General features: G+C 38.0%; 1 protein-coding gene across 6 annotated transcripts in view; it reads left to right on the top strand.

Moving 5' to 3' along the window:
• TBL1X (transducin beta like 1 X-linked) overlaps positions 1-18,050 on the top strand; it is a 197,275-nt gene that overhangs the window by 99,411 nt on the left and 79,814 nt on the right. For 5 of the 6 annotated variants that reach the window (XM_051621953.1, XM_051621923.1, XM_051621933.1 and 2 more), the window contains one exon: positions 5,430-5,537. The exons of the other annotated variant lie outside the window; for it this stretch is intronic. The gene's annotated coding sequence lies outside the window, so the exon portion shown is untranslated. The remainder of the gene's footprint in view (positions 1-5,429; positions 5,538-18,050) is intronic. 6 annotated transcript variants of the gene reach the window in all.

Here is an 18,050-nt window from a genome sequence, read left to right as displayed (position 1 = left end):
TTGATTGGAGTCATTTCTCCCAAAGCCTGACCTTGCAATGGTTATTTATGCCTCCGCAACATCAAGATTATATTACTGCACTGCCCATTGTAGTCCACTCTCAAAATTTCTTGGAAACTGCAGCTAATCTAAAACCAAGCTGATGGTATTAGCTACACATATTTGATGTTGTTTAAGAAAATTGTACTAGCTCTGTCTTTGCCACAGGCTGCAATTCACATTACTGATGCACCTCGAGAAAACTGTACACACTCTGCATCGTTCGAACAGGAGCAACAACAAATCCTTTCATGTTCTGCTCTGCAGTCAGGCACCCCCAAGGTGTTTGTGCTTAAAGCAATGTGGTATTTGCACAATGGGGGCCAAAAACTTGAAACTTCTTTTTTTTAGGTTAGAATACAGATCTACTCAGGGCAGAAGTTACATGAATTAAAGTAAACCGTGTGGGTTTCGTTTTAAGCTTGCTTACTTTTAAATCGGTTAATGGTGATTGTAGGGCAATGCAGAGGAGACTACGTGTCCTCTTTTCTGTTTCTTCTTCTGTTCTTTGCCTGAGGTACAGCTAAATAGACAAACGAGAGGATTACAGTTCAGTGCTTCAGAAGGGGATCGTTCTTTCCCACCTACCTACAGTATAACAGATTTAATAATTAAGTGCTTTTCTTTATGTTTCCATCACAGCAGTCCTAGACATGCTGTGCTCTTTGTTTCATGTTTTATGAAGTTCAGCAGAAATCTTATGAGTTACTGTCAAGAGAGCAGTAATTATTTTTAATCTGGACTTCATAATTAGAAAAATAGCATTCAGTTTGCCAGAGGGTTGGTAAAATAAATGTTATGCTGTTTGATACATGTATATTTTTCCGATAAAAAATTACCAGAATTGCTGTGTTGTAGGCCACAGCACCCATGAATCCATGTACTGTAAAAAATCCTCTCACAGTTCTAAGCATTTTCAGTATTGGTACCTACCTTGATTACTGACAGCTAAGCTTTCTGTAGATTCATTATTATTGCTGAAAGTACTGGCCTCTCAAATAATGGTAGATAGCTCATGTATCTCCTGTCTCCAAAGCTACTATGCATGCTAGAGGGAATATTTACTACATTGAAATACTCAGCTGGAGCAGAAAAAAGTTAATGCTGTTGAAGCATCTGTGCAGGCGAAGCATTGAGTGGTAAATATTTTTGTGAGTCAGTGTTTAAACTGTGGATTCTAGACTAGCTCTGAGATTGGTTGTATTGAGCTACTGTTTGGGATGCTAAGAGTTAATTTATCTCTGGAGGAGCCTGCAATAAAGGGATGACAGAATATAGCCAAATTAATGAGACCGTGCTTCTGAAATTCCTAACTCTGAGAGTTAGTTAAGATGATACATGAGAAGAGCTTCCACTTGCAGTTTTGTGTTCCCTTGAGATATTTGCTTCAAAGCAGCAGCCCAGGCTCTGTGAGCTGTACCTAAAAGAGTGCTGTATTCTGGGGACAGGCTCTGAAGTCTAAGTATTGTAAGTTTTTCTGGAAAGGCAGGAGTTATTTCTCAGATTTTTTTTTTTTTTCGTTGCCTCAGTTTTTATGTTGGGAAAACTTTTTGCTCTACTATTGTGAAGAACATTTATTTCAGAGTTGACTCTGATTTCTAACTGACTCATGACTTTGCTTCCTTTGTCAAATCTGAGCATTAGTCTGTGGTAGATGTAAAACAAGAAAAACTGTCCTAACTTCCTTTAGAAGAGGCAACCAAGGGGAAAAGATAGATTTGTAACTATCTAGAGAGGAAATTTTTTACCATAGCAAGCCATGAAATAATATTTACTTACTCTGTAAGGCCTTCAGGCCTGTATATTAATATGCAGGCATTGTGTGGGTTTTTCTGAACAGAGATGGCTGTTCCAGTACATAGGTGCTCTGTGGAAACATGATGGAGGAAGCCAGCACCTTGCCTTGTGTTGAAAATGTCAGTCTTGGTTTTGGTTTGATGTGACTGCAGTGTTATCGTGATCCTTGGACAGGCTAATTGCTGGCCATGCCGCAGGGGTAGCTGCTGCTGTGCTTATGTTCATATATAATGTTAATCCATAATGATTAGCAGAAGTTTTTGCAAATGTGAGAATGTTCTCTTCACTGATCCTTACACTTTTTAGGAGTTGCTTTAGAATATACATTTTAGGTTATTTTTTGCAGACGGGTGGCATAATTATTGATATCCTATTGGAATCTTGCATATAGTCCCGGTTTACTGTGACTGTATTCCCCCAGGGATTGTTTGAAAATATTAAAGCTGTTTATCAATTTGAAAGAAACCAAAGTAGTAATGTTGTGCACTAGGTATCTTTCATGTTTGTTTTCCAGAAATACCGTAGAATCTCTCAAAAATGCTTTTTGTAGCTAGAGTGTCTGTTGAAGATGGCTTATTTATCATTTAAAGTCTCCTTAAAAGCCAGAAGGGAGGGGAATAATACATTGGTCACCTAATTAATGTTTTTTATTGGTATTTTTCACTTAAATTTTCACTTCCAATGTAAGCAGAGATTTTTTTGTATCAACACATTTTGCTTCTACAGAAGTTGTGTCTGATGGAGCAGCTCAGAGATAAGGAGATAGATGGATGTATTTGCATTGTTCAGCTGACTTTTGTGTTTTCTAAAGCAGTGCAACATCCCAAGTCACACCATATGTGCCAGATTTACCATCAGTGAAAATGAATGGACTTTTAAAATTATTTTTGGTTTATATTTAAGCATGGTTAAATTTTCTGGCAACTTAGCTCCCCAAGGCACAGCAATGGCACTAAGCTAGCTGAATTGACACTTTCAGAATTTTTCCTTATCTTTACTGAAGGGACAAAATTTTGAAGATTGCTAACTATGAGAGTAGTTGTGTAATGTTTAGGCCATTTCTTTTTCTTTCCTTATCTTCTCCTCCTCCCCCTTTTGTGAGAAGCCTGTGTTACCTGTGTGCCTGGAGTAAGGCTGCCATTGTAGGGAGAGAGCTGGCAGCGTGGTGCTGCAGGGTCACAGCAGCACCTGGATTTTAGCTGAGGTGGGCAATTGCTTGTCTGACCCACTGAAATAGGTAGGAAGCTTTTTCAGCCCAGAAGGCTTACTGCCTGCAGAGATGGGACCAGCAAGTAGTTAACAGCACAAAGCTCTGTTATTCATTGCTCTACACTTGTGGAGTGGAGACAGATTCAGAGAGCAGCATTCATATTGCTTCCTTTGGTCACCTTACTGATGCCCTGAATGACCCATCTGAAGAGAGCTTCTGCTGCTGTGACTGAGCCCTTTCATCTCATGGAGGAAATAAATGGCTTCCTAGATTTAAAAGCCAGATTATTATTCGCAGCAGAATTTAGTCCACCTGTCTCTGGAAGGATGGTTCTAATTCTCTGACTCCGCGTATGGCCTGAACACACCCACTTTCTCACTCTATGCATGCACGTATGTGTCACTAAGAATGTGCTAGCACTAGCAGCTTGGCATGCACAGTGCTCATTGCCTTCCACTGCTTTAGTTGCGAAGCTAGACAATCGTTTCAGATTGTAATGTACTTAATTTATGACCAGGAAGGGATGCCTGCATCACCTGATCTCCCTTCCTCTGTATTGCAAACTTTACCTAGCTGTATGAAACCCAGTACTTGGGTATGACTACAGGATAACTTGCATTTTCACGAACAATCATCCTCTAGTAAAGTCCTGCTAAATCTTGATATCGACAAAGGAGCACACAGAGATTATCCATTTGTTGATATCAAGATTAGCAGAATTTCCCAGCTGGTGTTACCAGCGCTGCCTGTACTGATACCTTCTGCCTGCTCTGTAGCAACATGGGAAGAGGTATGGCTTTTAAGGGTTCCCATCACTGATAAAACATACCAGTGGTCCAGTATGTAAGGTTTGTAAACACAACAAATGAAAACGTGACCCAACCAATCATAAGCATAATTAGAAAGAATACAATGTATTTGATAGCATTACTTCCATTTACAGTGCTGCAGTATGAAGATCTGGTATTTTACAGTGTCCTTTAAACTCCATAAATCTCGCAGAAGCCTTCAGCACAAATGAGACAGTTATTTTCCTGGTATTTGTCATCAGAGCAGCCTCAGTTTGTGTTAGTTACTGTTGCCTAGCATAATGTCAGAGTATTGAGTAGGGATAATTTTAGCATAATAATACTCTTAATTTCAGTAAGACATGGAGAAGTTGTAACAGAAAAATCCTCTAATTGTTGCTTGGATTTTCAGATTTTTTATTCATGCAGAGTTGTACTTCTTGAGTATATTGTATCTTGCATAAAAAGAACATGTTTTCCACATAAAATGAGGTGGAGAGATGACAAGAGTCAGGTCAGATGCCGTCTGAGAATTAGATATGTCATTATATAGGTGGTCAGGTAGATGGAGGTTCACAGTCATTCAGCAGGCAAACTTAGAAAAACTATGGACTTCTAGCTGGTATATTATTAATGTAGTATCTGGTCCAACCTTTCCAGGTAGGAACACAATTTAGATGAGATAGCCCAGCACCTCGTCAAGCTGAGTTCCCGGTATTGGGGAAAAGCTTCTCCTGACGATGTGCTTAAATGTGTTATTTATTAAATTGATTATATAATAAAATTATCCTTAACGTATAGTTGTAAAATGTTAGACATTTGTGTGGATGAATACAATTAATTTTAGAAGTCTCCATTTCATGTTAGAGTGTTTAATTATGAGATTATATAGGCAAAATCTGAGCATACGACTTAAGGCTTGAAATGCAGGAGTAGGAAACTAGTCAAGATTCATGGGGCATTGAATGGCAGAGGAAATATGAAATAAGGCTATACTTAACATGCTTGATGGCAGGCGTGAAAAAATCTGCAAATAGGTTTATTATTGCAGGATAATGCCAGGCTGTCTTTCATGTTTCATTTCCATAAATGCTTTCCTTTACACTTTCCCCCCAAAACATACAGGAAGGTAATTTAATTGGCCTGCTTACATCTTTTTGCATAGAAGTGATGTTCAATCACTGGAAGCTTTCTCAGGGAGCACTCTTGTGTGTGTCCTGTTGCTGTGGGGCAGCGTGCTGGTGTTTCAGTCCCCTGCTCAGCGACAGTTCTGAACTGCTTGCTGATGTTATTCTTGACCAAAGAGGCTGAAAAGAGTTGAGCTAAGCTCAGGGTGTATTAGGATTCTTCCAGGTTCTTGAAAAGGTGCACAACTTTGCAAAGTGCTTTCATGCTGTGAATTGCTGGGGCTTGCCCTTGCCTCTGTCATTCCTTCTGTGATGGTCATTGAGTTTTTGACCCTTACAGTTCTGCCAGAGCTCCTACCTTGGGAACTAGTACCTTGGCAAATACCGAAAGCAAACGAGTCAAATGCTCTTGTTTTGTTCAGGTGTAATGGAAGCTGGCTTGATGAGTACCTCTGTCTTTCCTTGCAGCCCTCTCAGCTGTCAGGTGCAGTGATCTCCATGGTAACTCAAACCCCCAGACTCTTGACAGCAGCCTGCGAGGAGCAGCATTCAGCAGCTCAAGGGTCTCACGACCAGGTAAGCCAAAGAAAATCACCAAATGGTAGCTCACCTCAGAAATGTGGTTCCCTGTCCAACTGCCTTTCATTTTTTTTTCCTGGTGAAGCCATGCATGCAGTTAGTTCCTATGCATATACGTGATTATGTACTTCTACCAATGCTGTTATTTAGGGCTACAGCAATCCAGCTGTCTCAAGTACAGATGTTTGGCAAGAATTCTGCATTTATTCAGGGATGTTTTTTAATCTACACATTGTAGAGGCACACTGTAGCAAAGCAAAGAAGTACTGTGCAATTCTTTAAGTGGCTTCGGTGTTAAGTAATTGCTATGGTAGGAAATAACTCCAAAAGACATCAGTGGTAAGATCTGTCTTAGCACTCTAGCTTACACCCCTGCCAGTATTGCTTGGTCACTAACATTAGGCTTGTGTTTTCTCACCCTCCTGGAATGGTCTGTAAGGACCGTTTCTGTGTTCACTTAACATTCAGTGCTACTTTGCAGCCTTTTCAAATTGCTGCTGTGCTCTTCTCGCACAATGACTTTCTAAATCCCTCGCTGTGCTAATAACAGCATGTGAGACATTCTGGTTAACATCTTAAGGAGGTACAGAATTTTTCCCCTTTTTTGGTGAGTTATGGAGAAAACATCAAGAAAAAAACAAGGTCTTTGCCATCTTAGGAAAGCAATATGGGGGCTGTACAGCTGTATTCACTATTCCAGTATCATTAGTATTGTGAAAAAAAGCAGTGTCTCTGTTCATGTGCACTTACATATGTGGGGGCGTTATCACTCCTTTTTGTCATGGGGCTTCGCAGGCATTTGTATTGAATTGTTTCTATGGCATGAATATTGTACTTCTTTCTTAAGTCCTTGGTTTCTATGCACTGTTTTCTGGGTAGTCCCTCCCTGCCTCCCTCCCTCCCTCCCTCCCTTCCTTCCTTCCTTCCTTCCTTCCTTCCTGCCTTCCTGCCTTCCTGCCTTCCTGCCTTCCTGCCTTCCTGCCTTCCTGCCTTCCTGCCTGCCTGCCTGCCTGCCTGCCTGCCTTCCTGCCTTCCTGCCTGCCTTCCTGCCTTCCTTCCTGCCTTCCTTCCTGCCTTCCTGCCTGCCTTCCTGCCTGCCTTCCTGCCTGCCTTCCTGCCTTCCTGCCTGCCTTCCTTCCTGCCTTCCTGCCTTCCTTCCTGCCTTCCTTCCTGCCTTCCTTCCTGCCTTCCTTCCTGCCTTCCTTCCTGCCTTTGACTGTAACACACTGTCCCCATCTTACAGAGCAATCTGTATTACTCTGAATAACCGCTCTACTGCATTTATTAACCAATCTGACATTTTTTCTCCCGTAACTGCTATCAACAATATTTGCTGTTATATTGTTGATGATACGCTTAGGCGATGTTGAGCTAGTACTGGATTATTTAATTGGGATAGTACATTCTTCTGCAATTATTATGTCCTGTTAACAGCTACTATTTTATACCTATATCTTAGTCACATTTGATAATAGTGATAATAATTTCTTCCTCTGAATGTTGTGTGGCTGTAAGCTAAATGCTGTTCAAAAGTCTTTGTGTTTCATCTGTAGAGTAACTTATATTGACCACAGTTCCTTACTTTATCAGATGATTAAATCATACTTTGTTTTACTGACCAAGTTTCTATAAAATGTTGTTGACTGGTATCAGTTTTATTCGTGTAATTTCCCAGTGAATTTATCCTTTATCAGTTTACTGGTTATTTTGCCTGAGATTAATAATGGCTTAGAGCTCTGTAATTACTGAGATCATACTGCCTTCTGCCTTCAAATATTGGCAGAAAATGCTAGCAGTCTTACTGAATTTCTCTGGTGTTCCAAAATTTATTGAAAATTAGCATCATTGAAATTATACTCTCGCAAACACTTTTAGGACTCTAAAGCACAAATTATCTGGGTGTGCTTTTTTTAAAGTTGTCTTAAATTAATTTTGGTTACTAATGGCCTCCTTATCTGTAAAAATGCTTTTTTTCTCTTACAGAGAAGAAAATATATGTTGGTTTTGGGCTGGGTTTTTTTGCATAGTGGTTTGTATTCTTTTAAAACATGAAGCAGATGTTAGAGGTTCTTGCTTTCTTGGCTGATTTCTTTAGCCCAAAATGTCCAATTTAAATTATTTCCTAGCTGAGTTTAATGTTTGGTTTCTTTTAAAATGTATAATGTATGCTTGAGTCTGTTTACACCCTTAAGCTGGAATTAGAGAGCAGTTTTTTTGCTACAGGTTCCCTTGTTTGGACTATTTAATAGTGGACTTTGGTCCCTAGTGGCAGTGGGGTAGGGAGAGTCCTTCCACAATTGAATCTCTCTGCTTTCCCCTAAATGCAGAATTTTCCTCTGGTTTACTGGGCCAACTAACTTCCATGCTTGTGATTAACTAAACTTTGCATCCTGAATGTGAAGGTCCAGATTGTGATTACCCTTTTGGTATTAGAAAAAGAAAAATTTGGGAGCATCTGATGTGGTACTGCTGACTGCACTTTGTTCCTGTTACGTCTCTCAGATGGATGTCCTCTGTAGTTCTTCTCATGTTTTACAAATACAGACTTAAAGAACAGATCATCCAGTCCTCTGATATGATTGGATAGTTTGCTTTATCTCGTGTTACCAGCAGTATGTCCTCCTGTGATCTGCTAGCATATTCCCTATATGAGTTCAAGATCTGTCTCTCTCTACCTTATTGGTAATTCTGAGAGATAATGGTGCTAATAATATAGGGTGCCATCCTATTTCCTTTGCTAAGGCTCTTTCCTAAAAGGTTAGAAATACTCATTTTAATGTTATAATTGTGGAGATCTCCCAAACAGTTTTAAATGATAGGAACTATAGAAAACAGCTCCTCCTAAATAAGAGTTTACTGCCTTTCTTCCCTGTTTTCTTGGCATCTGATTGATCCCTCCGCTCAGGTGTCCATATGTAGGGGTGAGTTTGTGTTGCACCTTCCAGTTTACTTGAGAAGCTTTTTGCCTGCCCTAGGTTGTCTTCATATAAAGAGAGTAACCACATATTGGTGAGATGTAGATTATTCCCTGAACACAGCTCCTTCCCACTGTGAATGTGATTTGATGTTCCAAAGGCTAGTATCTCAACTTTTCTCCAGACACATAGTCAATAATCAGTCATCAGGCTTTGTATTTTCTGTCTTCCTGAAGATCAGACAGATCTCCAGGATCTAGCCAGAGATACTTTAACTGGGAGTGACAATACGTACTGTAGCACTTCTTCATCTCATAATAACACTGGAACTTTCATCTCCACAAGAGAATGTTTCTAACCCATCTAGGGTGAAGACCGAAGCAATAAAGGTAGAAAATGCCATGTTTCAAAGAAAGGATCTCCAGGAAAATTTCATATAAATTCCTGACTACAGATGTAGAAACTCCTTGTTGGATTTTGGAGAGCAGAGGTTCTGATCTCCTCAAGTAGTTCTGTCATGATTGCCTATCTGAACCAGTATGAGGAAACCCAAAAGCAGAGAAAAACATTTGCATTTTAAAAAGTTGGTGATCATTTGTAGGGGATGTTCCCTTGTGCCTGGAAGTGGACCGCGAAAGTTTCTTCAGTCCTGTCTTTTAGCCCAAGCTACGGCAACAGTTTTTACATTATGAGTGTCTGAGCTTAGGTACTTCCTACTAGGTAGGCACCAAAATTATTTCCTGAAGTTAGTAGTGGCTTTTGAATATCTTGGCCAAATCACTATGAAGAGCAGTAAAAATAAGTGAACAAAATTCAGGCATGTTATTTTTTTGCCATGCATTCTTACTGTTGTCATTGTTTAGCATTGAAATAGTGAGGTTGACAGTTGACAAGAGGTTGACTATATCAAGGTCATGTGTGATATGTTGTATGAATGCATAGAGAATTACAGTATCTTAGCTAAAAAATATAAAGAGTATAAAAAGCAAGATGAAACAAAGACGATGCAAAATTAGATGTGAGAACATGAGGAATTGGAGGAATTCAGTGAGAAACAGTAGGAGTATGCACATGATACCTAGGAAGAATCCGATCACCCTTTACTAGATTGGTGTTTATTGTATGAAATAGTTATTTTGAATTTAAGAAGGAGATGGATAGGATATAAGTGGAAGATATTTTAAACGTATCAGCTGATAATGCTGAACAGGTTTCTGTTGTACAATGAGCTTGAAATGGGTGCAGTTTGAGAATGTCACAAATGAATGGTGCAAGTCGTTACTATTTTGGTGTTTTTCAATATTCTTTTTGAAAAATATTTCCAGAACAGTATTTTTTCGGGAACGTTTCAGAAGCATTCATTTGGTGTGATTGAGAGGAATGTTTCATTAAATATAGGTCAGCATTAAGATGGTTGACTTTGATGAAATGTGGCTTCTTTTTTCATAAGATAAGATGATTGCTTTTCATACAAGGAAAGTAAAGCTGTCATCAAAGAGTTGGCTTTCAAGTGCATATGTTGGAGAAGTATTAGAATAAACCTGTGCATACTTGTTCCTTAACTACATGGGTTTTTTTCCAATCAGTGCTTTTTAATGGTTAATTTTAATTTATTTAGAGCTTTATCAATGGTATTGCACAGGCAGAGAGAGAAATTTTCTGTATGGTAACAACAGATGCTGTTGGCACTAAATCCAACCAAATAATTTCATTGGTCATCTAGATGTAATGAACTGGAAGAATCAGACTACTTTTAAACAGTATCCTTTATAATGTAATTCTTGGTTGTAGTTGATAAAATGTGTATTGATTTTGATTTCTAAAATTGTTTTTCAAGTATTGTCAACAAAAAATACAGCACCTGTGGGCCTGCATGAAGTATTCCCTTTGACTAATAGGCATTCATTATTCCTAGTGTATGGTTATTCTTAAAAGTCACATGGCATTGTGTCTGTTCACTGAAAAATTGTGAACTGTTGTCATATTTTTAAAAAGACGTTTTAAAATAACAAAAATAAACATTCTTTAAATTTGCAGCTGTTTTAAGGCTAAAGCAGAGTTTTGTTTGTATATTCCTTGATACATCTTGCTACTTGGTGAATCATAGTTAAGTGAACTCTGGTTTCATTAATGAAATATTACTTAATCAGTATTTTCTCGCATTGTCAACCAAGTCAGAAGAAGGTATATCTATCTAGAACACGAATTTGTCTGTTAGGTACTATTTTTTATGCCTTTACATTGTGCCAGAGAGATGATGAAACTACTATTCCAGTCATGGTTAACTTCGAAGATACTTGCTTTGAGCTTTTGCTTTATACAGTAATGTTTTAAACTACTGCTAGTGGAATAATATTATTGCTTTTCTTTTTAAAAGCCTTTTTCTTAACACAGCTAAGGTTCCAAGGAAGGTTTTTGATGATAGTAAAGAGGGGCCTGAGGATGCCAGTACTCCAAAATAAGATGGTAGAATGCATTATCCTTTGATTTTAAAGCAAAGCTAGTGATTATTAAGGCATAGCTCAGACCTTTTAGGACTGGGCTGTGACAATCCTGTATTCTCTCTCCTTTGATTTGTAGAGCACATTCACCATGCCAGTCACTTGAAAGTGCTAGGGAAGTATAAAGAATGGAAGAAAACTTCTGTTGTAGTCATTAATAATTGTATATTTAGCTTACCTGAAGTGGCAGATTAAGTGGAAGGTGCATACCTCCGTGAGGTGTGAATGAAATCTGGTTTAGAAATCTGCAGCTGCTCAGAAATGTGGGAGCTGCCATAGGCTGTGAGAATAGAGTTCTGCATTGCCCAAAACTGTTCCCATAAGTTTGCTCAGCAGAGAGGTCACGCAGGCAAGTCAGTCTCTTCAACCACCTGAAGTTTGCTTAACTTGTCTGGGCAGAACTGCAGCACTCTTGGAACACTCAGGTATGTCCTTGTATACGTACCCTGCAAACAGAGCGTGTGTGGCACGTTCCAGGGATGTGGTGTCTTCTGTAAAATACCTGTAACGAGCAACTCTGAAAGAATTAGGGTAGTTTTCCTCTGAAAAAGAATAGGATTTTCTGCTTTTTAAAGGTTTAATCATTGAAGGCTTAATTTTAAACAGAATGATTTTATCACATTAAGCTGTAGAAATGGAGATACTCCAGGCAGCCTAGTTAAACATACTTCTAAGTATCTGGATGTCTCATGCAGTCATCCCACACAGAAACAGAACATATAATACAGTTGTTCTTTCAGTAAGTTGTTTCTCTATAAATTAAGTCTTGGAAATGCATAGGATTTGTATTGCTACAAATTATATAGTATATAGATATGTATTATATAGATAGTACATGCTGAAGATTTGTGCCCAGTAGAGATTAACATCAGTTACTTTCAGAAGAATTTCCATTTTCAGGCAGCCTGTGAGCATTTTCACGTGTTATTTTACTGTATAATCTTCACGCAACACTGTAAGTGAAAAGAAATAAAATTGTTATTTTTTTCACAAAAGTTGACGTATCTGTAGCAGTAAGTGTTAAGATGTAGTTCTGTGTGAACTGGTGAGATTTCAGGTATAGTTAATCAAAATGGAATTACAAGCGTGTCATCGCTGATACTGCCTTTTTATGTAAACAGCAATATCAGAGGTTCACTCTGGGCTTCTCAGTGGAGCACCCTGGCCCAAGCCTTTCTTTTATAAAGGTGATTACACTGACTTAGTAAAGTAGTTGTAATGGTATAGTTGGAGATTGAATGATCACTACAGAAAAAGCTGGGGTGATTAAAGCTGTTAGAGAGCCTGCATCTGAACCAAAAGAGCAGTGCAGTTGAATGTCCCTGAGTGTTTCAGCACAAGTTCATTTCCAGCCTTGCTGAAGTGTATTAAAATGTTCGGAGATGCTCTAGCTTTAAAGCAGGCAAGAAGAGACCAGACAGACTCTTGCTGTGCTTTAACTGTATGGGACAGTAAGTTCCAGCTAAGGAGCAGGGGCAAACAGCTGCACTGCACTCAGTTCTACATTGGTGCAGCCATTTGTGTGGTGTGCCTCAAAATAGTCTTTGTATTGATATGGGAAAAGCCAATTCCCTTTGAATAATACAGTTTGCATTCAGAAGACCTCACACGTGAGATGGTTTCCCAGGGTTGTGCAGTGACGCATCTTCTAATAAAATAGTTTGGGTGACTGGGTTAATATGGCTGTTACCTTCGCAGAAAATTTATGGGGAACAGGTGAGAGGCTCTTTCAAACAGCGTATCCGCTGTAATAAAGCAAAACGGTTTTGTAATTTTTGCCAAATCTGAGGTAGTGAACTTTTTTTATTGGTCACTCTGTGTGCTATAACATAAATTAACAAGTATCCCAAATCTCTGTAGCATTAATTGTGTTTATCATCAACTGAAATCAGTTTAAATAAGCTTAGTTCAACTGATGCATGCACAAATTAATTTTCCTTTTATCTAGCCTGCTTACGGTTCTAATAAACAGGATAATCAATCATAGGAGCCTTCTTCTATAGCATGATTGTGTATCTCTGATCAAGGAAATGTAAAATAATTTATCTCTACTCCCTACTCAGTTCCCCCCATAATCAAGGTCTGTGGAAATAATGATTCATATGATTCATCTTAATGTTGCTTTCCCTGATAGAAAATAGGAAAAAAACCCCACACAACTCCTTTTTTTTTTTTTTTCCTTTTTAGTTTGTTTAAAGAATGATTGCATTCAACATTGTAAAACTAATTTAAAAATATAAGGTATTTTTTATTCTCCATGACATGGAGAAGATGCTAGTCTTACTCAAGAGAATTCTTCATAAACACAAAGGCAGATACTATGTTTAGAATAGTTTGTGCTGTAGTGATCTGTCCTCATCCTTATTAGTAATAGGTGGTCTGAGGCCATTGGCACCTTTCTTACTGATTCCAGTGGGTCCAAAACTCTGGCTAGGCATTTTCTCTCTTTGTTCAACTGTAAAGTGCCAAGCAAAACCTGTGGTTAGCTTCATGGAATAGACTAGGAAAAAAAAATAATAAAAAAAATTAAAAAAATCAATGAACGCTTCCCTTTAGGTTACTGTTTGAGAACCTCCTTAATAGATTAGTTACATCATGTACCGTATTCCCACACAGAACTGGAACTGGTCTGCAGATGAAATAATACATTTATGCTTAACTGTTTACACTATATATGAGTTGTCTGTTTTAATTATATACAGATATATCACACATTTAAAGACTTTCATCTAGATAGGCAATTATAAAAGATGTATAATATGTGAAAGATGAACTTGCAATTTGTTTACAGTAATATTTTACAGCTTCTTAGTGTGCATTTGCCTTTACCACCCAATCTTTCCTTTTGCAATTGTAAGAGACATTAAGGCAAACTTGCATACTAGCTGGTTTATCTAAAAACGTGTGTGACTTACTAAGTGTAGTTGACAGGATCAGAAGGACAGCAATCTCACTCACTAGTTTTTCCAAAATACTAGTTAATGGTAATTTCTTGACTGCTAGCTCAGAAATGCTGTTCCAGATCAAGCTATAGCAAAGGTTGCTTCAAAATGGTATGTAAATACATCCAGAGCAGTCAAATGCGGTTCTGGCATTTTAGCTTAAGGATGCTGCTGCTGGTTCTGCCTCATCTGCTCAACACAAAACAATATTAGTTTGGAGAAATCTTTGTATAATTCAAGGGTAGCTGCTTGCTTTTATACAGAAATTGAATCGTATGGCCCATATAACTCAAACTAGACTTTAAACATTTTAATTATCTTGCCTTATTATTAGGAAGGTCAATGTTAAAGACTTCCTTAATATTATTCTTATGTCTGTAGAGAAACCAAACGCAGAAAATATGCTTATTTGTTCTTGGAGCTTTCAAGTTATGAACTTTGTTCCAGAAAAGATTTGACATTAATATGTTTTGACATTGGGATGAATCTTTTCCTATATATTAAAAATTTATCATCATCATGCAAAACCAATAATTCTTTTACTGGCAGAAAAGAAGGGCGTGGTGTGCCTTTTTGAATAAACGTAATTTGGCCTTAAACAAAACAGTGTCTCCTTCTTAGTCATGGCATTCCATTCCATGAATACAGATACTAAATGTCTTCGGTCACTTTAGGCTTAATAATTGGCTTAAAAATGTTAGTTGATCTCAAATAGAAATTAATCCCATGTTTAAAAAATTTGTTACTTTAGGTTTCAATATAATAAACTCATTTTACACGACCAGCTTTTTGCAAATTACTTTATGAGCTAGAACTTCACCTGCGATCAAATATCACCAAGTCCATACTTGTAATTGGGTATGCCAGATCTTTCCAGACGTGTTTTTCCAGAACATTGTTTCAGACCTTTCCAGATTAAACAACATAATTCCAATATTTTTGTTCAATTTCCTTCTTTTTAACAACTCTAGTTTTACATAAAGCTATTAATCATAGGGATAATTCTGTTGTAAACAATTTTTGTTGATAAATCTCTGTTTAGTAGTTTACTGAAGAAGCCATTTTCCCTTTTTCTGTATGCATTTGATTTCTCTCTAGATACTGATAGGTCTTTGCAAATTATCTGCTTAAGTCCGTATAGTTCGAATTCATCCTGATTAGATACTGTTTTGGAAGTGTGTTAATATCTACAGTCTTTGCAAGCTGCGAGAGTGAAAATTATGCAGTTATAAATAAAATAACCCAAGATCAGACCAGCAAAAGTCAAGGAAGCAAGCTATGCATAGTGACATGGATCTGAAAACTGTGCTCCAGGGGATGAGGAAAGGGATCAGCAGAAGCAGTTGGATCAGGCACGTTGAGTGAAAGGGGAGGAAATTATGGTCTGACAATGGCAGCTGAGAGGCTGGAGTGTAGGCATCCTCTGAGTTTCTCCGCTTGGTAGAGGCCTGATGAGCTGCTGTGGCCAACATCCAATAATGAAAGAAAATTTAGCATCTATTTGAGGTAGATTAAACCTGTTGTTGCCTATTACCAATTTTATTATACCTTTTTTCAGTAAACTGACCATTTTTCTTTCTTTTATATTTTATATTCCTTTTCCATCAATGTAAGTGTTTGGAGAATTTACAAAATCTCCTTACACAGAATTCCTGTTTCTCTTGCGGTGCCTGTTTCAGTCATTCCTCAAAGCCTTCATGGTGCCGTGTCTCTCAGGGTGCTCCCTTCTTACTGTGGTCACCCGTCCTGTAATCAGTGTCTGCTCTCATCTTTTATACAGTGCTGTGAGAGAAGAGTATCTTATCTGGAGGCTTTTTGAAGCCTAGGCCCTTTGCATATGTTCTTCTCTTGACCCTTAAGTCAGTTTTGGTTTAGGATTTCACAGGAGAGTGAATATTAAGAACTCATTAATAGTTAATAGTTTGCATCATTATATTGTTTGCATTCCTAAAATTTTGACACAACTATATTGGAGACAAATGAAATTGTGTTTGTATTGATTTACAGCCTTGTTGCTATGCAGTGAAAGAATTGTATGTCCCTTTGAAAGAGAGAGCAAAGTAGGAGTGGCCTTGCTTTTTCAGGGATGGAGGAAATAAAATTTCTGGTAGTGCGTCATGTTCATAACTACTGGAATTGATGTGTTGATGAAATATTTTAGGTATATGAGGTTTGCTGTGACTTTATCCCAGTTGCTCTCATGGACTGCTAAACTCAACCCTGTAGCGTGTTTGCATAATTTTAATTATACTTTTCAGTAGATTTAGAGAGAGTTTACACAGCAGATTTTATTCATCAAGTGGTCTCTTGGTGTTCTAGAAACTTGCATCATTCTCTTTATTGTAGTTGTTTGTCTTGAGAAGCTACCAGAAGCTTGAAATGGGGGATTTAGCTAGAAACTTAGTGAAGACAGAAGATCTCAATCTCTCTCCTGTGAAGATGTTGCCTTGGAAGGCAGATTCTGAACTGTTTACCGTGGTCAGACATGATTGCTCCTTTCTAAATCAAATCTAGGCGTGATGGTTAGCATGGAGCTAATCAAATCACTTGCACCATTTGATCTGGTCCTGTCACCTTTCATTATCAAAGCTCACTTAAAGTGCTTTAAACTGGAACTGAACTGTTAAAACAGATAAATTCATGCATCTGTGATCGCATTTTCCCACTCCTGTGCTTTGTATTATCTGAGCCTAAAGACTGGGCTTAAAAATGCCAAAACAAATGACAATTTATTGTGTGCTGTATCTTGTAATCTGAATAGTTCTATTAATTTAGCTGCTCTTGTTTTGAACAATGCAGAATAGGTTTTGGCTAGCATGTAGAGTTTTTAACTGATATACCACATAAAAATTAACATTCTGCCCTTTGAGATTACCTCCTTTCCTTCTGGATCATAGACAAGATGTATAAAGTAAAATGGTCATTGCTTTAAAAGCACAGTAACTTTTTTCCCCTAGTAATTTCAATTTAATGGTTGAAAATAACAGTGATTTCCTTGTGGATGGTGTGTAATCTCATGTAATTAATAGGCTTTTCAGGCCAGTATTGGAATAAAACTGGTTGATGTTATTCTACTCCCACCCCCATTTGTATTATACCTGATTGGTACAGTAAATGCTGAGTAAGCAGACCTGGGTGCAGAAAGGAACTGGGCTATCAGTAGAATTCATATGAACCTCTTACTTCATGTGCATTTTATAAAAGCTATAATTATTAGTTTGTTCATTGGTTCATTTGGTTGTCCATAATCCTGAAGTTTTAATTCTGCTATTTGTGTCCATGCTGTCTGCAATACCTTTGGTGTGGCAACTAAGGAAATCAGCTCATTGAAAGAAAATAGCGACAGTGACTTGATTCCTGATGGATTTTGCAGGCATTTTTAATGCTTTTTCATCTAATTGGTAAACCACTACTACAAATTAGGCCCACTAAGCTGAAATGGCAGGACGAGGATGTGGTCAAGACTTAAAAACAAGATGTGGTTGTTTACTGTATGAAGTAGCAGATGTAGCAGATGTGAAGAGATTTTGCAGCACCGAGGGCTTGGGGAAGGGATGACAGGATGCACTGGATTTTCCAAGTCAGTTTAAAAAGCAATTGAAATTATTTACTTGTTGGAACTGGTGAAGAGTTGAAGTATTTCCAAATACATAAAGGTTTGGGAAGGAGGAACCACTGAAAAATAAGGTTTTGTGTGCTGTGCGTAATGGTGCACAATCTTTTGAAATGTTAGAAATAAACTGTTATTCTCTTTTTGTATTTGATTATGTTAGAGGGTAAATTATGCCTTCTAATTTGCTTGCAGATTCTGGAAAGTAACAGCCTATCTTGTAGCTCAGATATCTTTCATACATGGTTATCTTCACTGTATACCGAGAGCTGGTGCTGTTGCACATGGTAACAAGTGACTGTTTACTGCATATTTGACTATTAGCCAAAGACCACAGTGACAAAAGACAGGCAGGTATAACCTGCCTTCCCTGTGCAACAACAGTCAAATGGTTGAATAAGTTTCGGTCACATACAGCTGTTCATATCTATCTATGGCAACAACACTACAAAACTATTGGGGCATTGCCTCTAAAGAGCTGAGCTTATTTTACTTTGAGCCATCTTATTAGCAGTGATGTGCAAGAAAAAAAAAATTCTATT

This window comes from Apus apus, chromosome 1 (genome assembly GCF_020740795.1).
Source record: "Apus apus isolate bApuApu2 chromosome 1, bApuApu2.pri.cur, whole genome shotgun sequence".
NCBI lineage: Eukaryota > Metazoa > Chordata > Aves > Apodiformes > Apodidae > Apus > Apus apus.
This window is presented reverse-complemented; position numbering and strand designations above follow the sequence as displayed.